A 22,719-nucleotide genomic window follows, 5' to 3' on the forward strand; every position below is an offset into this window, starting at 1 on the left:
AATAAATTTCTTCTTTAATCTACCCTCTCTGGTAAACCTCCCTTTTTATTCCCTTTCCTTTCTATATTTCCCCATTGAAATGACTATATTCTGGATACAAATGTTGAGATTGAAATGTCAGCCATTCCGCTAACTTCTCCTTTTTGTTTATCTAGATGTCTATTATGCACTCTAATTGTGTTTTTTTTCCTAGCCTTCCTTTTCCCTTTCCTTCTCCAGCTCCAGTCTTTCTCTCTTTTCCATTCTTCCCTTAAGATCTTTAACACATAATAGAATCACTCACAGGCCTTGTTCAAATATACTTCTTCTACGACCCCTGATGTTGATAGGGCTTATGTAGGGTGAATATATCATCTCCCTATATTAGAATAATGCTAGAATGTAAACAGTTTATCCTCATTTAACCAATTGTCATTGTTCATTCATGTTAACATATGTGTTTCTTTTCACTTTTATTTGAGCTTCAAAGTTTCTATGTAACTCTGATCTTTGAACATCTTCTATTTCAATAAAGATTCATTTTCTTTGCTGTAGGAATATGCTCAGTTTTCCTGGGTGAATTATTATAGTTTGCTTTCTGGAATATAACATTCTTGTTTTCTGCTTCTTTATATTTTGGTTGCTAAATCATGGGTGATACTGATTGTAGTTCTTTGGTACTTGACTTACTATGTTTGGCTTTTGACTGAAATATTCCTGGCAAGTTTTGTTTGGGATTTCTTTGAGTAGGTGATCATTGGGTTCTTTCTGTTTCTACGTTACTATCTAGTTTCCAGAGATATGGACAGTTCTAAGATCTCTTGAGATACGATATTGAGATTCCTTTTTGATCATAGTGTTCAAGTAGTTCAATTATTTAAACTTTGTTTTTCTCATCTGTTTTTCATTCCATTGGTTTTTATTATTCTATATTTTTTATTCTGTATTTTTAGCCTTTTCATGTTTTTCATTTTCTTACTATCCCATGAAGTCATTGGCTTCTATTTGATCCATTCTAATTTTCAGGAAGTTTGTTGCTTTGGCAAGGTTTTGTATATCTTCTAATCTTTAACTCTCTTTTTAATCTTTTCTTCTGTGGTTTTCACTTCTTTTACATTTATGTCCTCAATCTTGTTTCATTTATAAAAACTTTTTTTTGGTAAGGCAATGGGATTAAGTGACTTGCCCAAAGTCACACAGCTAGGTAATTATTAATTAATTATTTCTGACACGTTATTCCCCTAATGATTAGGATAGATACTGGAACTTCAATGCTATTTTACTTTTTTCTGGTTTAAAATAATTTTTTTAATTGAATTTCTTTCAAAATAAGTGTAGAAAAGGAGATTGAGAACCAGGGTTAAGAATGGATAGGACAGGGGTCGCTAGGTGGCTCAGTAGATAAAGCACCAGCACTGGAGTCAGGAGTACCTGGGTTCAAATCCGGTCTCAGACACTTAATAATTACCTAACTGTGTGGCCTTGGGCAAGCCACTTAACCCTATTTGCCTTGTAAAACCTTAACAAAAAAGAATGGATAGGAGAGGACAGGACAAGACTCAGGTATAGGCAAGGAGAGAACACAGGGAGAAAGTCGCAGGCAAAGAAGAGATAGGAAAGGTGTGGAGGATCAAGAACTTCCCAGGTGTCTGCCCTAGGCCCTGGCAACAATGTCCACCTAATACAGTTTTGAATCCTGAGCTAGAATCACTTTGGTGGGGATTGTGGAAAGAAAAATGAAAGGGCAGAATGACTAGGACCTACACACCAAGTTCACAGGACCAAAAAAATATTGAGATTCTGCCCCTAGGAGGGGGGAGAGGCAAATGACCTCATCCCCTATCCTAGAGGCCCTGTGGAGAGGCACCTGGAGACTAAGCTCTCTCACCATTCCTATGTTCCTAATATGACCAGAGCTCTGGCCATAGGGAGAATATTGGAAGTCAGCTTTCCCCAATAATTCTTTTATTTTCTTTTGCAAGGCAATGGGGTTAAGTTACTTGCCCAAGGTCACGTAGCTAAAGTAATTATAAGTGACTGAGGCTGGATTTGAACTCCGATCTTCAGAACTCCAGGGTCAGTGCTCTATCCACCAAGCCACCTAACTCCCTCACCCACCCCACCCCCTAACTCTTTTTTTCTCCAATTATCTCTTGTTTTAACTTTTTTTTTAAAATTTAGGCAATGGGGTTAAGTGACTTACCCAAGGTCACACAGGCAATTCTTAAGTGTCTGAGGCTGGATTTGAATTCAGGTACTCCTGATTCCAGGGCCAGTGCTCTATCCACTGCGCCACCCAGCTGCCCCCCATTAACTCTTAGATTTTTTTTGCAAGGCAATGGGGTTAAGTGGCTTGCCTAAGGCCACAAAGCTAGGTAATTCTTAAGTGTCTGAGGCTGGATTTGAATTCAGGTACTCCTGACTCCAAGGCCAGTTCTCTATCCACTGTGACACCTAGCCACCCCTCCATTAACTCTTAAAGGAATCCTAGCCTCAAAAGTTTGAAGAAAGGAAGGGGATTGGAAAGAAGATAGAGAGACCCCCTTCTGTCTGGTAGGATGGGAAGAGGAACTCATGGCTTACTCAACCCCCTTCTGTCTCTTTCCCAACATGGGAAAGGGACAGGGAGACCAAACAGGAGGGGAGCCAGCACTCACTGCAAAGGAGCAAAGCTTGAGATTTCAGAGCTTTTGTTGTGTTTTGTTTTGTTTTTTTCTTAATGGGGGAAACCTTCTAGTATTAGCATCCCCACCCCTAGTCATCCCCAGCCCCTTCAGAACTCCCCTTCCCAGGTTTCACTGGCCAGGAGAAGGCATTAGGTTGGTCATTAGTGAAATTTGTATGCTGGGGGACTGGAGGGAGAAGGGTTGGGTCAAAGGCCAATCTAGGACCCACTACTGCAGGAGCCCAAACTCTCATAGGACCAGATCCAGATCAAGAGCCAACAGAGGCATGAGGACTAGAGACAGCACTTGGACTATGGCCCACCAAAGCAGGGTCATCACTTCATCTCTCCTGGCAAGATAGTCTTAGGGAAGAGGCAAGGGCACTCCTAGATCAGGAAGTTTCCAACCTCTTTCTCTTCCTCAGAGAACCCAGAGTCCATAATTTTAGACTGCTCTTGATGCTTATACAATGATAGCATCTGCTACTTCTGGTGCTGAGAGTGATATATCTGGGAACTCTGGGGAAGCTTCTTGTCCCCAGACATGTATCTGTCAAAGGATTGGGAGCCAGATCCTTTCTGGGACTTGGGTGTTCTCTAAGCCAAGAAGATTTCCTTTTGTAACCTGCACCCACAGATAAAAGTTACAGCTAGTGCTGAGAGCCCAGCTACTGCACAGATTACAATCATCAAGAAAACAAAGATGCCATTGGATAGGTGTGGGAGATCCATAGGTGGCATCTTCATAAGCCTCAAAGATGAGTGGGGGCCTCTGATTGCAGGAATTTGGTTCCCCTGAGGGGATGGGGTGTTGGGTTCCTGTCTTGGGGACACTAAAGTGGTTGCTCCTGAAAGCTAGTTTTTTTTCGGAATACAGTGGCCAAAGGTTGGAGGTGGGACTTACAGACACCAGAGCCTCATGGGCACAAAACCCTCCTTCTTAGGATGCAGTCCAGGCTTAGGGGCATACAGCACCTGGCTGAATGACAGTTGCACTGGGTAGGGCCCCATTGAAGATAATTGCAAAGAGTAGAAACCTAAGGGCCAGGTGTGCCGTTCTTTACCACATGCAGAGCAGCATCACAGCAGTCTGGCTGAGAGGCACTGTCAACCATCCACACAGCATAGGAATGGGAATAGAGGAACAAAAATGCAACAGACAGAACAGCTGCTGGAACTGGCAGATGCTCAGCCCCCAAATCCTCAAAATGATATTATCCCTGCAGTCTGCTTACTTCTAAACTTCCCCCCATTTTTTGGTTTACCATCTAAAGTCCACCTACCTGTCAATACCATCCCTTTCTACAGTTCCTTTCACATGACCCAAACTGGATAATGAGTGACACCTGGCACAGGTGGTACTTATCCACATCACAGTGTCCTCCTGGTATAGGTCTGGGGGTACTCCATTGTGAGTCTGGGATCTCCTCTTGCCTTTTTGTATATATATATATATATATATATATATATATATATATATATATATATATATATATATATAACCTCTTCTTGAGTACTAGAGTTTTTACATACTGCATCACCTTCTGTCCCAGTCCGAGCAGACAAAGAATTCAATGTGATTTTTTAAAGAGATTTTTCCCTTTCAGGATTCAGACTATTGCCTTTTCTAGATCTGTTTAGAGCAGTTTTGTGGAGCAAAATTCAGCTCTATTGCTTCTTGCTATTTTTCTATGTTTAAAAGGAGTATTTGACTAGAATTATGTTTTTTTTTCTTGCTACATATCAGATATATGTAGTCTAGGAATACAGTAGAGTGGTTCAGAATAAAACTCTAATTGCTCTTATGGAAAGGTAACTGTTTACTCTCACCAGCTTGGCTTTATTCATCTAAATGCTGATTACACAAATAATAGTGGCTAATAGCTACTTTAGTACACTTTTTCATAAAAGTAAGCAATACTTATTGCTTAGGGGAACTTATATAAATATATAATACAAATATAAATAGGGGAAATTAAATAAAATAGTATAGAATATACAGGAAGAGAGGAGTGCTTCAGCTTCTTAACTCCCAAGGAGAGATAATTATTTCATAGGGAAAGATGATGGTAGGAATCCTGTCTTAGCAGTCTCTTGGTTTGCAAGTGTTGGAAGTCAAGGAATATGTTGAAGTTAAAATATCCCTCACATGAATAATAGATCCAGGAAATTTAAAATAGTCCTTCATTCATAAGATTGCCCTTACCTCTTTACCCCTCTTGAACTCCTCCTCTTAAATATCTTCCCCCTATACAATTATGCACTGTCATTAGCTCAGAGATCTCTTTGCTAATCAGGAGTTATGTCTCCAACTGCCTATACAAAACATGATATTAAAATATATTCCTAGGGAAATTGCTTGAAGTATGGGCAGAAGTATAATAATATTCATAATTATATAGTTTCCTTAAGATTCCAACTAAAATTCCATCTTTTACTAGAAGCCTTCCCTCATCTCTCTCAATTCCCTTTATTAAATTATTTATTATTTATCTTACATATAGCCTGCCTTTTATATTTTATGTATAGTCTCTTTCAATGGGATTGAAAGCTCCTTGAGGTCAGGAACAAGATTTTGCCTCTTTTTGCATCCCTGGTACTTAAATAAATTTATTTTAATTTGGGAGATTACATAGATATCAGCTATTGTTATTACAATTATCATAAATTACTTTCACCCTAAGATCAATCAATCAACAAACATATATTTAGTGTTTCTTATGCCAGGAATTATACCATGTGCTGAGGATATAAAGACAAAAATGTGTTCTAAATAAATCATTGTAGAATTGTTGTTGGAGAGAGGGACAACTGTGGTTCATTTAGTGAGGAAATTGTGGAATTCTCTGACTTAGGTAAGAAAGGCTTAGATTTAATTTACAGGTTGCATAAAATATCACAATTTACTACAAAAAGTTCACAAGTTATTAAAAAGTTTACTAATTTGGTCCTTTGAAGAAGCAGCTAGATTGTGAGTTTCTTAAAGGACAGACTTATTAACAAGAGTTGAAGGAAAGAAAGCTCAAAGAGATGACAGGAAATCACTGATCCCTAATGAGGGAGAATAGTTATGTGGGAATCAAGGTTAGGTACTTTAATGAAGTAAAAGAAGCTAGGGAGAATAGCAAAGGGAATCATCATCTTAAAGAGGGTGAGTTTCTAAGGAGATAGTCAAGTTAAAGAGATAGTTACAAGCTGAGAAAGGAGGTGAGTTTCTAAGAAGCAGGATCCTTAAAGAAAAGAAGGGAAGAAGAAACCAGAACAGTAGCTGCACTGTGGAGTCCTGTTGAAAAAAGAGGGCAAGCCAGGCAAAACCTTGCTTAAAAATTCTGTGGTAGGCAGAACAGGGCAGCAATTAAGGAGTGGCAGAGTCTACTGCGCATTCTCCAAGGATGAGACTTAATTAACACCCTGGTATAAGGTAGCATTTTATTACTCATGAGTGGTGTCTGCTGAGCCTGCCACCAAGGTGTGACATGATCAGACACATGGCCACCTAACAAGTCCAAACTTAGGGATGCCTCAAGGGGGTTTCTAAAAGTCAATTTAACAGTACAGGAAAATTGCAAGATTCCTTTCCAATACAAGAGCTACAACATTTCTCTGTGTCCAGAGTTTGTCTGCTTTAGGACCACCATTTTATTTTTTTTATTAAATTTTTTTTATTAAAGATATTATTTGAGTTTTACAATTTTCCCCCCAATCTTACTTCCCTCACCCCCCCCCACGAAAGCACTCTGTCAGTCTTTACTTTGTTTCCATGTTGTACATTGATCCAAATTGAGTGTGATGAGAGAGAAATCATATCCTTAAGGAAGAGCCAAGAAGTCTAAGAGGTAACAAGATCAGACAATAAGATATCTGGGTTTTTTCTAAATTAAAGGGAATAGTCCTTGAACTTTGTTCAAATTCCACGGCTCTTTATCTGGATACAGATGGCACTCTCCTTTGCAGACAGCCCAAAATTGTTCCCGATTGTTGCACTGATGGAATGAGCGAGTCCTTCAAGGTTGAACCTCACTCCCATGTTGCTGTTAGGGTGTACAGTGTTTTTCTGGTTCTGCTCATCTCACTCAGCATCAGTTCATGCAAATCCCTCCAGGCTTCCCTGAAATCCTGTCCCTCCTGGTTTCTAATAGAACAATAGTGTTTCATGGCATACATATACCACAGTTTGCTAAGCCATTCCCCAATTGAAGGACATTTACTTGATTTCCAATTCTTTGCCACCACAAACAGGGCTGCTATGAATATTTTTGTACAAGTGATGTTTTTACCTTTTTTTCTCATCTCTTCAGGGTATAGACCCAGTAGTGGTATTTCTGGGTCAAAGGGTATGCACATTTTTGTTGCCCTTTGGGTGTAGTTCCAAATAGCTCTCCAGAAAGGTTGGATGAGTTCACAGCTCCATCAACAATGTAATAGTAGGACCACCATTTAAATTTTTTTTATTTAAATAGATTTTTATTTATGGTCTTTGTTTTTATATCACATATATTTCTTCTTCTATTCCTTCCTACTATCTGCTTCTTTCTCTCCTACTCATATACTGCTAGAAAAAGCTAGAGAAAACTCATGAAATATGATAGTTCACTAAAAATTTATGTTACATAATCTCAAGTGGACCCTCACTATATCAAGGCAATCCTTTTATACTTCCTTAAATTTACTCACTATCTCACTCACCAAAACAGTTCTTCCAAACCTTTACATTCCTCCTCAATCATCTCATGTTCTTCTTACCCCCTACTCTCTGAGTTAAGAACTTGGCTTCAAATTTAACTGAAAAAAGTTAAGGCCATTAACTGAGAGCTTCTTCTTCCTTACTCCTCATCTCATATCACCCAGATTTCTTCTATCACTATCTCTTCTTTGCTCTTGTCTCACATGAAAACCTGTTCTTTCTTCTTTCCAAAGTTTACTCTCTACATCCACATACATAGATGCCATTCTATCCCATCTGCTCCAGAAAATCATTGCCTCTATCACTTCCACTCTCTCAATCAGATTCAATCTCTCCCTGTCTACTATTCACAAACATGTCCATGGCTTCCACATCCTTAAAAAAAGTACTCTTGGGGCGGCTAGGTAGTGCAGTGGATAAAGCACTAGCCCTGGAGTCAGGAGTACCTGGGTTCAAATCCGGTCTCAGACACTTAATAATTACCTAGCTGTGTGGCCTTAGGCAAGCCACTTAACCCCATTTGCCTTGCAAAAAAAAAAAACTAAAAAAAAGTACTGTTTTAAACCTTCCATCTCCACCAATGTGGGGTCTCTGTTGGTGAAAGCTGTAATAATGTAGACCCCTTAAGTAGTGAAAGCCATAATGTGGATTTTCTAAGAAAAGTCACTAGCAGTAAAGGTTATGTATAATGTGGGTTTCTTAGCAAAATTTTCTATCAATCAGTGAAAGCCATAATAATAATAATGATAATGATCATGATCATGATCATGATAATGATAATAATGAGTCCCTATCAATGAAAACTATAATAATGTAAACCAAGATTAACGTAAGTCAAAAGAAAATGCGTTGACTGGGACATAACAACAGTGACCTGTACAAGGTCACATATGCCCAGGACTCCAGCTAAAACAGTACTGATATGGCAAGTGAAACCAGTGATGAGTAGAGTAAATCTCAAAATGTTAGCCAATCTGTACTGACTTCTCCTTTCCTTGTCTGATTTTTATAATTGTCACAGGGGATTTGGAAGGTCTTTGCAGAAATTCTGAAATGTTGTCTAGCCACTGCCCTAGACTGCCCTAATGTGAATATCCCACTTTGTTTATTAAATCACTTGAATAATCAATCTGGAGCTCTCCTGCCTTTTTCTTCAGTATTGAACAGTATTGTTTGAGGGAGCCTTAAATATCCTACTGTGAAGAGATTTTCAGACAAGACAACCAACTAGTATCCCACTTGTCTCTTTTGTGAAATTAAATTTCTATTCTTTTCTTTTATTTTTTTAAGTTTTTTTTTTGCAAGGCAATGGGGTTAAGTGGCTTGCCCAAAGCCACACAGCTAGGTAATTATTAAGTGTCTGAGGTTGGATTTGAACTCAGGTACTCCTGACTCCAGGGCTTGTGCTCTATCTACTGTGCCACCTAGCTGCCCTGTGAAATTAAATTTCTTGAGAAGGCAATCTATAGTTGATGCCCCTCCACTTCTTTTCTTTAATTCTCTTCTTAATTCTATGGTTTGGTATCAGACTTCATCATTCAACTAAAACGACCCTCTTCAAAATTATCATGATCTCTCAAATGCCAGATCTAATAGAATTTTTCAAGCAGAATGAGCAGAAATTTGTTTACAGTAACAGCAATAGTTTATGATGATCTGTTATGAATAATTTGTCTATTTTCAGCACAACAATGATCTAAGATAACTGAGATAATGATCAGGTTGGTGATGGGGATTTGACTTTTGTGGCATATGATGCCTCCCATTTCTTCCTCAGGGAGCCCTGATGTTTTAGTAATGTTGACTTACATGCCTTGTATTTTGGTTGGCAATCAGTGAAGATGACTAGCCCCTTTTTTAGGTTTTTTGCAAGGCAAATGGGTTAAGTGGCTTTGCCCAAGGCCACACAGCTAGGTAATTATTAAGTGTCTGAGACTGGATTTGAACCCAGGTACACCTAACTCCAGGGCCGGTGCTTTATCCACTGTGCCACCTAGCCCTTTTTAAATATGACTTCTTTCCCCAAATGATGGGCCATGAAGGCTAACCTAGAAGCAGAAATTAAGTTCTAGGGATTATTGACATTCTCAGGACTTCTGTGCCTATCTGCCTGCTAGAAGTCATTGCTCAGTAACCAATGCTGCTATTTGGGGTCTCAAGGGAAATGATAGAAGCGCTCATTTCTGCTTTGTAGCAGTTCATGTAAGTATTTCCATGTTTTTCTGAGAGCATCCTGCTCATCATTTTTTAAAGCACAATAGTATTCCATCACAATCATATGCAACAACTTGTTCAATCATTCCCCAATTGATGGATACCCATTCTAGTTCCAATTTTTTGGCACCATCAAAAAAGTTACTATAAATATATTGAACACACACATGTCATTTTACTTTTTTTATCTCTTTGGGTTATAGAACTAGTAGTGACATTGCTTGGTCAAAGAATATAAATGTTTAATAGACCTTTAGACATAGTTCCAAGTTGATCCACAGAAAGGTTGAATCAGTATACAATTTCACCAGGAGTATTTCAGCATTTAATTTGCCCACATCTTTTCCAACATTAGTCATTTTCCTTTTCTATCATATTAGCTAATCTGACAAGTAGTTCAACTCAGTTGTTTTAATTTGCATTTTGTTCTCATCAATAGTGACAGTATTTTTTGGATAAACTATAGTTAGCTTTGATTACTTTGACTGAAAACTGCCTTTTCTTAGGAATAAATGGAATTTTCCTTAAAATAATAAGTAGTATCTATCTAAAACCATCAACAAATATTATATGTAATAGGGATAAACTAGAAGCATTTCCAATAAGATCAGGGGTGAAACAAGGATGCCCACTATCACCAGTACTATTGAATATAGTTTTAGAAATGTTAGCTCTAGCAATGAAAAGAAAAAGAAATTGAAGGAATCAGAATTGGCAATAAGGAAGCAAAGCTTTCATTCTTTGCAGATGATATGATGGTATACTTAGAGAACCCAAGAAAATCATCTAAAAAACTCCTTTAAACAATTAACAAATATAGCAAAGAAGCAAGATATAAAATAAACCCATATAAATCATCAGCATTTCTATATGTAAACAACAAAGTCCAAGAGCAAGAGATATAAAGAGAAATTCTATTTAAAGTATCTATAGATAACATTAAATACTTAGGAATCCTACCTCCCAAGACAAACCCAGAAACTGAATGAACACAATTACAAAGCACTTCTCACCCAAATAAAGTCATATAAATAACTGAAAAAAAAATGTCAATTGCCCCAGGTCAAACTAATTGTTAGGTCAATTGTTAGGTCAAGCTAATATAATAAAAATGACAGTTCTACTCAAATTACTTATTCAATGTCATATCCATCAAACTACTAAATAATTATTTTACTGAGCTAAAAAAATTGTAACAAAATTTATCTGGAGCAACAAAAAGTCAAGAATAGCAAGGGAACTGATTTAAAAAAATGTAAAGGAAGGTGGCCTAGCTCTACCAGATCTAAAATGCGGTATTCATCAAAACTGCCTAGTTTAAAAAAAAACAACTGCCTGGTACTGGTTAAGAAATAGAGTAATGGATGGGTGGATTAGAATAGGTTCAAAAGAAGCAGTAGTAAATGACTACAGTAATCTACTGTTTGAGAAACCCCAATACAATAGCTTCTGAGAGAAGAATTCACTATTTGACAAAAATAAGGTCAAAATGGGTACAGAATTTAGACATAAAGAGTGACAGCACAGATAAATATTTAGACCAAGAAATACTCTATCTATCAAATCTATGGAAAGGGGACAAATTTATGACCAAACAAGAAATAGAGGGGTGGGTGGCTAGGTGGTACAGTGGCTAGAGCACCAGCCCTGGAGTCAGGAGTACCTGAGTTCAAATCTGGCCTCAGGCACTTAACAATTACCTAGCTATGTAGCCTTGGGCAAACCACTTAACCCCATTGCCTTGCAAAATAATTAAAAAAAAAGAAATAGAGTACATTATAAACTGCAAAATGAATGATTTTGACTATATTAAATTGAAAAGTTTTGCACTTAAAAAATCAATGCTGCCAAAATTAGAAGGAAAGCAGAAAGCTGGGATACAATCTTCACAACTAGGAGTTCTGATAAAGGTCTCATTTCTAAAATTATAGAGAACTGCATCAAATTTATAAGGTTGCTAGTCATTCCCCAGTTGATAAATGGTCAAAGAATATGAATAGACAGTTTTCAAATGAGGAAATTAAAGATATATATATATATATAATATATATATATATATATATATAAAATCAGATGAAAAAATGCTCCAAATCATTATTGATTAGGTAAATGCAAATTAAAACAATTCTGAGTTATCACATCACCCCTATAAGATTGGCTGAGATGACACAAAGGGAAAATGATCAATGCTGGAGAGGTTGTAGGAGGATTGGGACATTAATGCATTGCTGGTGGAATTGTGAATTGATCCAACCATTCTGGAGAGCAATATGGAACTCTGGCCATATTTTATACCCTTTGATGCAGCAATTCCAATTATAGACCTATATCCAGAAGAAATCATAAAAAATGGGAGAAGTCCCACATATTCCAAAATATTCATAGCAGCTCTTTGTAGTGGCAAAGAATTGGAAATTGAGAGGATGCCCATCAATTGGGGAATAGTTAAACAGGTACATGAATATTATGGAATGCCATTATTGTTCTATAAGAAACCAAAAATGTTTGGACTCTAGAGAAGCATAGAATGAATCAATAGGATCTAATGCTGAGTGAAGGGAGTGGAACCAAGAGAACAATGTACACATTAAAAACAATATTGTGAGATGATCAACCCTGATGATGCAGCTGCTCTGAAACAGTTCAGAGAGCTAGGACATCCTAGGAGACCCACTATGGACAATGCTATCTCCATCTAGAGGAAGAAAAACAAAACAAAACAAAAAATTCTTCAGAACCTCATGAACACCACATCCACTTTTTAAAAAAAAATATCTCTTATATTTCTTTCACTTAATCTTAATTCCTTATACCGAAAATGACTAATCTATAAAAATGCTTAACACAAATGTGTATGTACAATATTAACCTGCCTTTGTCTCTGAGGAGAGGGGGTTGGGAAGGGAGGGTGGAAGAAAATTTTGTAACTTAAAAAATACATACATATATATATGTATATATATATATATATGGATGAATGTTGAAAATCTATCAATAAAAAATTTAATTTAATTTAAAAAAGAAAAATAAGATATTTTATATCTTTCAGATTAATAAAGAAAAAGAAAGTTGAAATGATAAATAGGACAGTGGTTGAGTCCAGAATAGAATTCTGGTTTTATGATACAAAGGTCCTGCTAGATATTAAAGTGCAGTTCATATTAACATTACAGTTTAGCCCAAATTGTAAGTAACAGAAAATGTCCCTTGAATACTGACTCCTTTGTAACTTTATGGAGGACAGGGAATCATTTTTATTCATGTATTTAAGATGACATGAAGCAAAATTGTATGTTTTTATTTTTTCATGAACAAACTGAAGGAATTGGTTCTTCAACAACAAGGGAAGGAATGAGGTAGGAACAAATGTTTTAGATGTAGAAAAAGTATATTCTTAGACAATGTTCATGTGTTCCTAGGTTATTGGACCTATAGAAAAGCAAAGATGCTGATATAAAAAATGTGAAATGTTTATTAAAATATACAAATTTCCATTTTCTGGAAATTTGCATATAGTTCAGGATCAAGAATGATTATACAAGACTTACTTCATAGCATTGTAGTTAATAAAATATCTAGTTAAAAAAAGAAAATTGCCTTTTCATGTTCTTTGGCTATTTATCAATTAAGAAATAGCTCTTATTTCTATAAATTTGACTCATTTGTTAATGTGTGAAACTCACTGTAAAAATATTTTTCATAATAATTATTACCTCAGATCTTGATAGGGATAGTTCAGGACCCTGAACCCAAGATTTTTAATAACACTAAGTCCTGCACAAGACATACCAGCTCAGACAACTTCACAAAACCAGGAACAGGACTCAGGGCTGACTGAATCAGTGACAGCAGTTTTATGCGATATCTCAGCCCACAGAGGGTTAAGGGGATCAGATAACGGATCAGAAGGAGATTCATCGGGTCTCTTTGCTGGCATCAGGGAGAGGATTCTGTTGTATTGCCTATACTTGGATCTGAGGCGCAGTCCTGGGTTTTAGTTCTAGTACAAGGAAGAGCACTCCAACAGCAAAATTTGCAGTTGCATAGGATCAAGGATCCTGGTCACAGTTCCGGAGTTGAAGAGTGCTTATGGTCACTCACAAATCAGTATATAATTTAGGAGAGAAGCATTTATAATTTTCAACTTATATTTTATTTTTTAAATCATCAAAAATTCACTCTCTCTCCCTTCCCATGCCCTTATTTCAGAATTAAAGAAAAAAACAAAAACTCCTGCTATAACATGTATAATCAAGAAAAACAAATGTCCATATTATCCATATCTCAAAATATATGTCTCATTCTGTACTGTAGCTCATACACCTCTCAAACAGGATTTGGGTAGGCATGTTTCATCATTAGACTTTTGGAAAGGTAGTAATTACATGGATCAGAATTCCTGAGTCTTGCAAATTTTTTTTCATCTTTGTCATATTATTGTCATTATAGTGTATAAATTGTAAGAATTCTTCTGATCCTCTTCACTTTCCTTTTATTAGTTCATATATGTCTTCCTAGTTTTCTCTGAAACATTCTCAAGATTTTTTATAGTAGAGTAGTATTACATGACATTTATATACCATAACTTGTTCAGCTATTCTACAATTTAAGAATACACCCAAAGAGTCACATTATTTGCATCTTAAAAAGAGTTATAAATATTTTTGAACATCCTTAGAGTTTGTTTTTTTAGAACTACATCCTTCCCTTTACCCACACTCTCTCCAATTTCCCCTTCTTTTTTCTCCCCTTTTAATCTTATTTCTCTGTTGAGTGAAATGTTTTTCTATTCTCTAAATGTCTATGTGTGTGTTATTTCTTTACCTAATTCAGATAAATCAGGTTCAAGTGTTGATTGTTTGCTTCACCTTCTCCTCTTTGCAAACTCTTATTAAGTGAGATTATTTTCCTTAACTTTCCTTCCTCCTCTCCACCTTTATTCCTCTTCCTCTAGAACTTTCCCAGGCTTTGTACAATTAAATTCCTTCTATGACCTTTGATGATGATAGGGCTCACAGGTCCCCCACACCATTGTTTATTTGTATTTGCTTTTTTAATTCTGCTTTTATCTTTGAACTTCAAAAGCTATTATGCTATTGTTTTCATTAAGCATGCTTGAAAATCCTCTATTTCATTTAAGATGCATTCTTTCTCACCCCCAACTTTCACTCATGGCAAAAGTTATTCTTGACTATAAATATATATTCTTTGCCTTCTGGAATATTATATTCCAAGTTCTCCACTTCTGTATGGTACTGATTACTAAATTGTGGGTAATCTTGACTGTATCTCCTTGATACTTGAAGTTTTTCTTTCTTGGAGTTTCCAGGAAACTTTGGCTATAATGCTTCTGTTAGATTTTATTAGGGAGTTTCTTTCAGGAAACAGCTTGTGAAATGTTCTCTATTTCCACTTTGTTCCCACCTTCTAGGAATCTGGGTAGTTTTCTTTTAAAGTTTCTTTGAATATCATGTCTAAGCTCTTTATTTATTTATTTTTAGTCATGGCTTTCAGGTAGATTAGTAAATTCTTCTCTTTGAACTATTTTCTGTTTGCTATTGGATACTTTACATTTTTTTTTCTATTTTTAGCCATAGAATTGAAAACCTTTAATTATATATACTTTTAATAATTATACACTATCTTTTTTCTCAAGATCTCATTCCTTTATAAAAACATCTTTAACTAAAAAAAAAAAACCTCTCAACCTCTTGCTTCATCTCTTCCAGGAAATCTAGTTGAATTTGTGCCAAAACTACATTTTTCTTTGAGACTTTGCTTCTACATGTTTTGGAGTCATTTCCCACTACTTTAGTTTTATGTTGAAGTTATTTTTTTGCTTGCTCATTCTTCCAACATAGTTCTTAAATTCAGATTTGATGTTGGAATCAGGAACTTCTAGAAGGGAGACCGGGTTGGTCCTATTGTTACTTTTTTGTAACAGTGAGTATTTTGTTATATGGCTGCAAGATCTTATAGGTCAGGGTTGGGACCTGCAAACTTCTAATGTTCACAATGTGTTCTATTCTAGGGAACACTCTGATTTCTATTCTCCCTGTTGTGGTCTCCTCAAGTTGTTCATCTGAGTTTGGTTCTGAATAATAGTTGACTTCTGTTGGACTGTTTCTGTTGGTAAGTTTTGCCAGTTCAGAGCAACAGAACTGTAGGTTCTCTTTTGATCTAAGGTTCACACCCTGATTATTCATCTGTAGGTTTCAGACGGTGCTAGAAACTAGAACTGAAGCCCTGCTCTGTTCCTGGGAGTCTCCTCATTCTACCTTGAACAACAGCCCAGAACTGAGTCATGGACAATAAAATTGACAGATGGCACCTGTTCCTGTCTTAGTTCCCTTATATGAAGTTATGTGATCTAATGTTTTGTTGAACTATTATTGCCAGGCATCATTCTCAGTGACAACAGACCTCTCTGTCTATCTCTTTATGCCAGCCTGGGTTGTAAAAATGATTCCATTGAGACTGGTGCATTTTTATAGCCCTGTGAGTTATTATTTTTTTATTGGTAGTGAGGAGTATAGAGCTTCTTGCTGTTCCATCTTGCTTTCCTCCCCTTGTATATACAGAGTTTTGACTTTTGAAGATCAAATTGTCTGTTCAGTTCAGATCTTTTTATCAGAAAATTTTGGAAGTTCTCTATTTCATTGACTATCTACCCTTTTTCCTGACAGAATTTGTTGAATTTTGCAAGGTTGTAAATTCTTTGTTGTAATCCAAGGTCCTTTGCCCTCAGGAATATCATATTCCATCCCCCAATCCTTTAATATTATAAGTCCTGTGTAAAACTTTTTAAAATTTTTTTAAAGATTTTATTTATTTTGAGTTTTACAATTATCCCCCAATCTTATTTCCCTCCCCCCCCCACAGAAGGCAATCTGCCAATCTTTAAATTGTTTCCATGGCATACATTGATCCAAATTGAATGTGATGAGAAAGAAATCATATCATTAAGGAAGAAACATAAAGTATAAGAGATAGCAAGATCAGACAATAAGATATCAGTTTTTTTTAAATTAAAGGGAATAATCCTTAGTCTTTGTTCAAACTCCACAGCTTTCTCTCGATACAGATGATATTCTCCATTGCAGACAGCCCCAAATTGTCCCTGATTGTTGCACTGTTGGAATGAGCAAGTCCATCAAGGTTGATCATCACCCCCCATGTTGCTGTTAGGGTGTACAGTGGTTTTTCTGCTTCTGCTCATCTCACTCAGCATCAGTTCATGCAAATCCCTCCAGCCTTCCCTGAATTCCCATCCCTCCTGGTTTCTAATAGAACAATAGTGTTTCATGACATACACATACCACAGTTTGCTAAGCCATTCTCCAACTGAAGAACATTTACTTGATTTCCAATTCTTTGTCACCACAGACAGGGCTGCTATGAATATTTTTGTACAAGTGATGTTTTTACCCTTTTCCATCATCTTTTCAGGATATAGACCCAGTAGTGGTATTGCTGAATCAAAGGGTATGCACATTTCTGTTGCCCTTTGGGCATAGTTCCAAATTTCTCTCCAGAAAGGTTGGATGAGTTCACAGCTCCACCAATAGTGTATTAGTGTCCCATATTTCCCACAACCCTTTCAACAATGATCATTATCCTTTCTGGTCATATTGGCCAGTCTGAGAGGTGTGAGATGGTATCTCAGAGATGCTTTAATTTGTATCTCTCTAATAAGTAATGATTTGGAGCAACTTTTCATATGACTATGGATTGCTTTGATCTTCATATCTGTAAATTGCCTTTGCATATCCTTTGACCATTTGTCAATTGAGGAATGGCTTTTTTTAAAAAAATTTGACTCAGTTCTCTGTATATTTTAGAAATGAATCCTTTGTCAGAAATACTAGTTGTCAAGATTGTTTCCCAGTTTACTACATTTCTTTTGATCTTGATTACAGTGGTTTTGTCTGTGCAAAAGCCTTTTAATTTAATGTAATCTAAATCATCTAGTTTGTTTTGAATGATGTTCTGCATCTCTTCCTTAGTCATAAACTACCTCCCTTTCCATAGATCTGACAGGTACACTAGTCCTTGATCTTCTAGTTGCTTATAATATTGCTTTTTATGCCTAAATCCTGTATCCATTTTGATCTTATCTTGGTATAGGGTGTGAGGTGTTGGTCTAATCTAAGTTTCTTCCATACTAACTTCTAATTTTCCCAGCAGTTTTGATCGAAGAGAAAATTTTTATCCCAATAGCTGGACTCTTTGGGTTTATCAAACAGCAGATTACTATAATCATTTTATGCTATTGCACATAGTCTATTTCACTGGTCCACCACAGTCCTGCGTAATTCTGATTATACTTCCTTTGTATTTAAATTGCTTCTCTTTTTTTGCTGATTGTAGTAGTTTCTCCTTTATTTGAGAATTCTGGAATTTGGCTATGATAGTCCTTGGAGTTCTTATCCTGGGATCTCTTTCTGGAGGTATTCTGTGTATGCTTTCAAGAGCTATTGTTTCTTCTTGCTCTAGTATAGTTGGACAGTTTTCCCTGATAATTTCCTGAAAGATATTTTTCCAGGCTCTTTTTCTTTCGATCTATGCTTTCAGGTAGACCAATAATTCATACATTTTCTCTTCTGTATCTATTTTCCATGCTGTTTATTTTTCCTAAAAGGTACTTTATGTTTTCTTTAATTTTTTCAGTCTTTTGATTTTGTTTGATGGAATCTTGGTGTCTCATAGATTCATTGGTTTCTATTTGTCCAATCCTAATTTTTAAGGTTTTATTTTCTCCAGTTAGCTTTTGTGTCTACGTTTCCAATCGGTTAATTATACTTTTTGTTGTATTCCCTTTACAGTTGGTCAATTTGAGTTTTAGATGAGTTTCATTCCTTTTCCTGTTTTGAAGGGTTACATTCTTTTTCCAGAAAAAAAAAACCCAGAGGGGCAGCACCAAGGCCAGCCCAAGGAGCAGCGAATTCACACAGGTCAAGGCTCTGGGCAAAGACTGGGATCAGAGTGGGAAAGATACCTGCCAGTGTGTCATTGACATCTGGGATCACCAGGCTGCCTACAAAGTCTCATGGCATCCTCTGGCTTGGTCTTCCCATCACCAACAGTGGCCAGAACATGGTGGTGCTGTGGATAGAGCACTGGCCTTGATTCAGGAAGACAGGAGTTTGAATCCTGCCTCAGACACTTGTCACTTACTATCTGTGTGACCTTGGCAAGCCGCTTAAACATGATTTCTCCACATCCAGGGTCATCTCCTGATTCATATCTGATCATTGAACCCAGATAGCTCTGGAGGAGAAAGTGAGATTGATGACTTAGTACAGATCCCCTCACTCAAAAATCCAATTTACATGCTTGACATCTCCTTGATATCATGGTCTTCTTTGAAAATGAAGGACAAACATTATTATTTTTATTTATCCAGTTCATTATTTTTACTTTTAAAGGAGTTGATTACTTTAGTCAATTTTTTCATATTTTCCTGCATGGTTCTCATTTCTTTTTTTTTTTCATTTTTCTTCTCTTCTTTGGATTTTAAATTCTTTTAAAAACTCTTCCAGGAGGTTCTATGAGGGTCCAATTCACAGACTATTTTGAACTTCCCTTGTAGGTATTTTGTCACTGTTTTCTTTTTCTGAGGTAGCATTTTTATCATCTCTATCTGCATAATTGCTTTCTATGGTTAGTGTTCTTTTAATTTTTTTTTGCTCATTTTGATTGCTGAGCTCTACTCTTGGAGTATAGGGAGTATAGTCCAAAGTTTTTTGTGCTGGGGGTGGGGTCTGATCCCTGGCTTATTGCTGGACCAAGAAGATTCCTATGCAACCCAGGTGTAGGCTATGCAGAGGCTTGTTTCCTCCTTTAGGTCCAGGTTCTGCCTGTGTAGTGATTTGTGCTCAACCCAGTCCTGTCTTTTATCCCAGTATTCCCAGGGTTCAGACTTTGTCTGGCATTGGGATGCTCCCTGCTATCTAACTGCTGAGACCTGGGATATACTATGGTTAAAAGTCTCCTGATGGCTTTCCCACTCTCCTGTCTAGCTGGGCTATACTTCCCCTTTTACCCTGAACGGACAGACCTTCTCTGAAGATTCTCCACAATGTCTACAATTGAAAACTCGTTTTGAACATTTTTTTTGTAGGATCTTTAGATAATATCTATATAGAGCTTCATTTGATGTGCTGTAAGGAAAAGCTCTAGGACAAGCTAGCATGACTCTGCCATATATGCTTATAGTCTTTTAAATATTAAATTAGTCTAGCATTTGTAGTATAAATCTAGTTTGGTCATACTGTATGATCTATGTGATATATTGTAATCTCTTTGCCAGTATTTCATTTAAAATTTTTTATCAGTATTCATTTGGGATATTGATTTATAGTTTTTCTCTTTTTTTTTGCTTTCCTTGGATTCCTATTAAAACTATATATCATAAAAGCAAATTGTAAACCTATTCTTTACTTATTCTTTCACTTTATGTATTATTGAATTAATTAAATGTTTGGTAGAATAAATTTGCAAATTCATCTGATCCTGGGCATTTTTTTAGTAAGCCCATTTATGGCTTATTCAATTTCTTTTTCTATGATAGGGTTATTTTAGTATTCCATTTTTTTCTTTTGTTAATCTGGCTAATTCATATATATGTATCCACATACTTGCAATATTCATCTATTTCATGTAGATAATCAATTCTATTGGCATATTATTGGGCAAAATAGTTCCTTCACTAGCTGAGTATTTTGGTGTCTATTTTTGATACTGCTAATTTGGTTTTCTTCTTTTCTTAATTGAATTAGTCAATGATTCAACTATTTTATTGCTTTCATCCTCCCTCCCTCCCTCCCTGCCCACAAAACTAGTTTCTCCTTTTTTGTTCAACATGTTTTTTTAAACTTTGTTTAATTAATCTCCTTTTGATTTTCAAGATTTTTCATTTTGATATTTAATTGAAGATTTTTAATTTGTTGTTTTTCTAGGTTTTTTAAGTTGCGTGTTCAATTCATTGTTAAACTATTTTATTGCTGTAAAAATTTAGAAATATAAGACTCCTTATTTTGGTTATATCTCACAAATTTTAATATATTGTCTCATTGTTGTCATTCTCTTTAAAATTATTGAATTTGTCTATGACTTGTTCTTTGCCCCACTCATTCTATAGGATTAAATTATTTCATTTACAATTAATTTTTATCTATGATTTATCAGACACTGTTGAATTGATTTTTATTTCATTATGGGTTAGAAAAAGATGCTTCTCAATTGTACTTTTCTGCATTTATGAGATTCTAATGTCATTATATCTGATCAGTTTTGGTAAAGATATCACGGATAGCTGAGGATAGACCTCTTTTCAATTTCAATCAATTTTATTCTTTCTTTCTTATTTTATAGTTAGATCAGGTCTGAGGGGGTAAATTATTGTAGTTTTACTGTCTATTCCTATAATTCATTTAACTTTTCCTTTAAGAATTTGGATACTGGGGGCGGCTAGGTGGCACAGTGGAGAAAACACCAGCCCTGCAGTCAGGAGTACCTGGGTTCGAATCCAGTCTCAGACACTTAATAATTACCTAGCCGTGTGGCCTTGGGCAAGCCACTTAACCCCATTGCCTTGCAAAAAAAAAAAAACCCTAAAAAAAAAGAATTTGGATACTATGCCTTTTGCTGCACATATATTCACCATTGATATCAATTCATCTAAGCAGCAGTTTTCCTGAGTATTTCTTTTAATTAGGTTTATTTTTTCCTTTTGCTTTGTTTAAATGTTTATTACTATGCCTGCATTTTTTTACTGTAACAAAAATATAACTTTTGCTTGAGTATGTTTCTTGAAAACAACATATTAATGATTCTTTTGTATTGAATATATTTTGCTATCCTTCTCTGTTTTATCAATGAGTTCGTCTCCCATTCACATTCATAGTTATGAACTGTTGGTTTCCCTCCAACTTATTTGCTTATATTTATTTTTCTCTTTTTCTATCCTGTTCACTTCTCAAGTCTAATTTGCTTCTGATCACTGCCTTCCCTTAATCTGTCACCCCTCTTATCCCCCTCCTGTTTTTCTTAGCCTCTTCCCCTCCTTCTCTTCTTCACTGTTTGGTAAGATGAATTTCTGCTTTCAACTGTATAAATATATACATACATATAGATATATATATATATATATATATATATATACACTTCCCTCTTTGAAACAGTTTAGATAAGAGCATTGCTCACTCCTTTCTCCATTCTCCCTTCCATTGTACAAACTCCTCCCTGCAAACTTTATTTATGACACAATTTCTCCTATTCTTCTCCCTTCCCCTTTTCCCAGTGTATTCCTCCTTTTCACACTTCCCTTTTTTCTTTTGAGATCATCCTAATATAAGAATTCCATGTATGACCTCTAAGTAGACCCCCTTTAACTGTCATAGTGATGATAATGTTCTAAGAGGTTACAAGTTTCATCTTTCCACATAGAAATGTAAATAGTTTAATCTTCTTTAGTCCCTTATGATTTTTCACTTATGTTTACCTTTTTATGTTTCTTTTAAGTCTTGAATTTGAATGTCAAACTCTCAATTTAGCTCTGGTCTTTTCATAAGGACTGCCTGAAATACCTCTATTTTATTAAATGACCATTTTTTCTCAATTTTGCTGTGAAGGTAATTTTTTGTTGTAATCCTAGATCTTTTGCCTTCTGAAATAGTATATATTAAGCCCTCTGCTATTTTATAGTGGTGATTGCTAAATCTTTTGTGATTTCTGTGAATCTGTAACTACATTTTATTTGAATTATTTCTTTCTAGATACATACAGCATTTCCTACTTGACCTGGGATTTTTGAATTTTGGCTACAATATATTCCTGGTAGTTTTCATTTTGGAATATCTACTAGGAAATGAGCAATGTATTCTTTCCATTTTGGCACAGTGCCTATTGGGATAACATACGTGACAGAAGGCAAGCTATTCAAATAGTGCAAATTGTTTCTCAGCAACAATATAATGGAGTGGGTAAACCTGATCCCTTATTTTGAATGACAAGCTGAAAAATCTGACAACAGGTGTGAGAACTTAGGTCAATTTATAAATAGAATGGAACAGTTAATGGGCAAAGAATATGGTTACTTTGGGAGTCATGCAGAGCATTGTGTTTTTTTCTGTAACAGGGATTCAGTTGTGGAAGTTACTTTATATCATTGTAT

General features: G+C 35.9%; 1 long non-coding RNA gene and 1 pseudogene across 1 annotated transcript in view; one reads left to right on the forward strand and one right to left on the reverse strand.

Moving 5' to 3' along the window:
- Positions 1-22,719, forward strand: part of LOC141493995 (uncharacterized) — a 74,893-nt gene that overhangs the window by 25,332 nt on the left and 26,842 nt on the right. The gene's annotated exons all lie outside the window — the stretch shown is intronic.
- LOC141493581 (neural proliferation differentiation and control protein 1-like) lies at positions 2,864-15,748 on the reverse strand (annotated as a pseudogene).

This window comes from Macrotis lagotis, chromosome 7 (genome assembly GCF_037893015.1).
Source record: "Macrotis lagotis isolate mMagLag1 chromosome 7, bilby.v1.9.chrom.fasta, whole genome shotgun sequence".
NCBI classification, from domain to species: domain Eukaryota; kingdom Metazoa; phylum Chordata; class Mammalia; order Peramelemorphia; family Peramelidae; genus Macrotis; species Macrotis lagotis.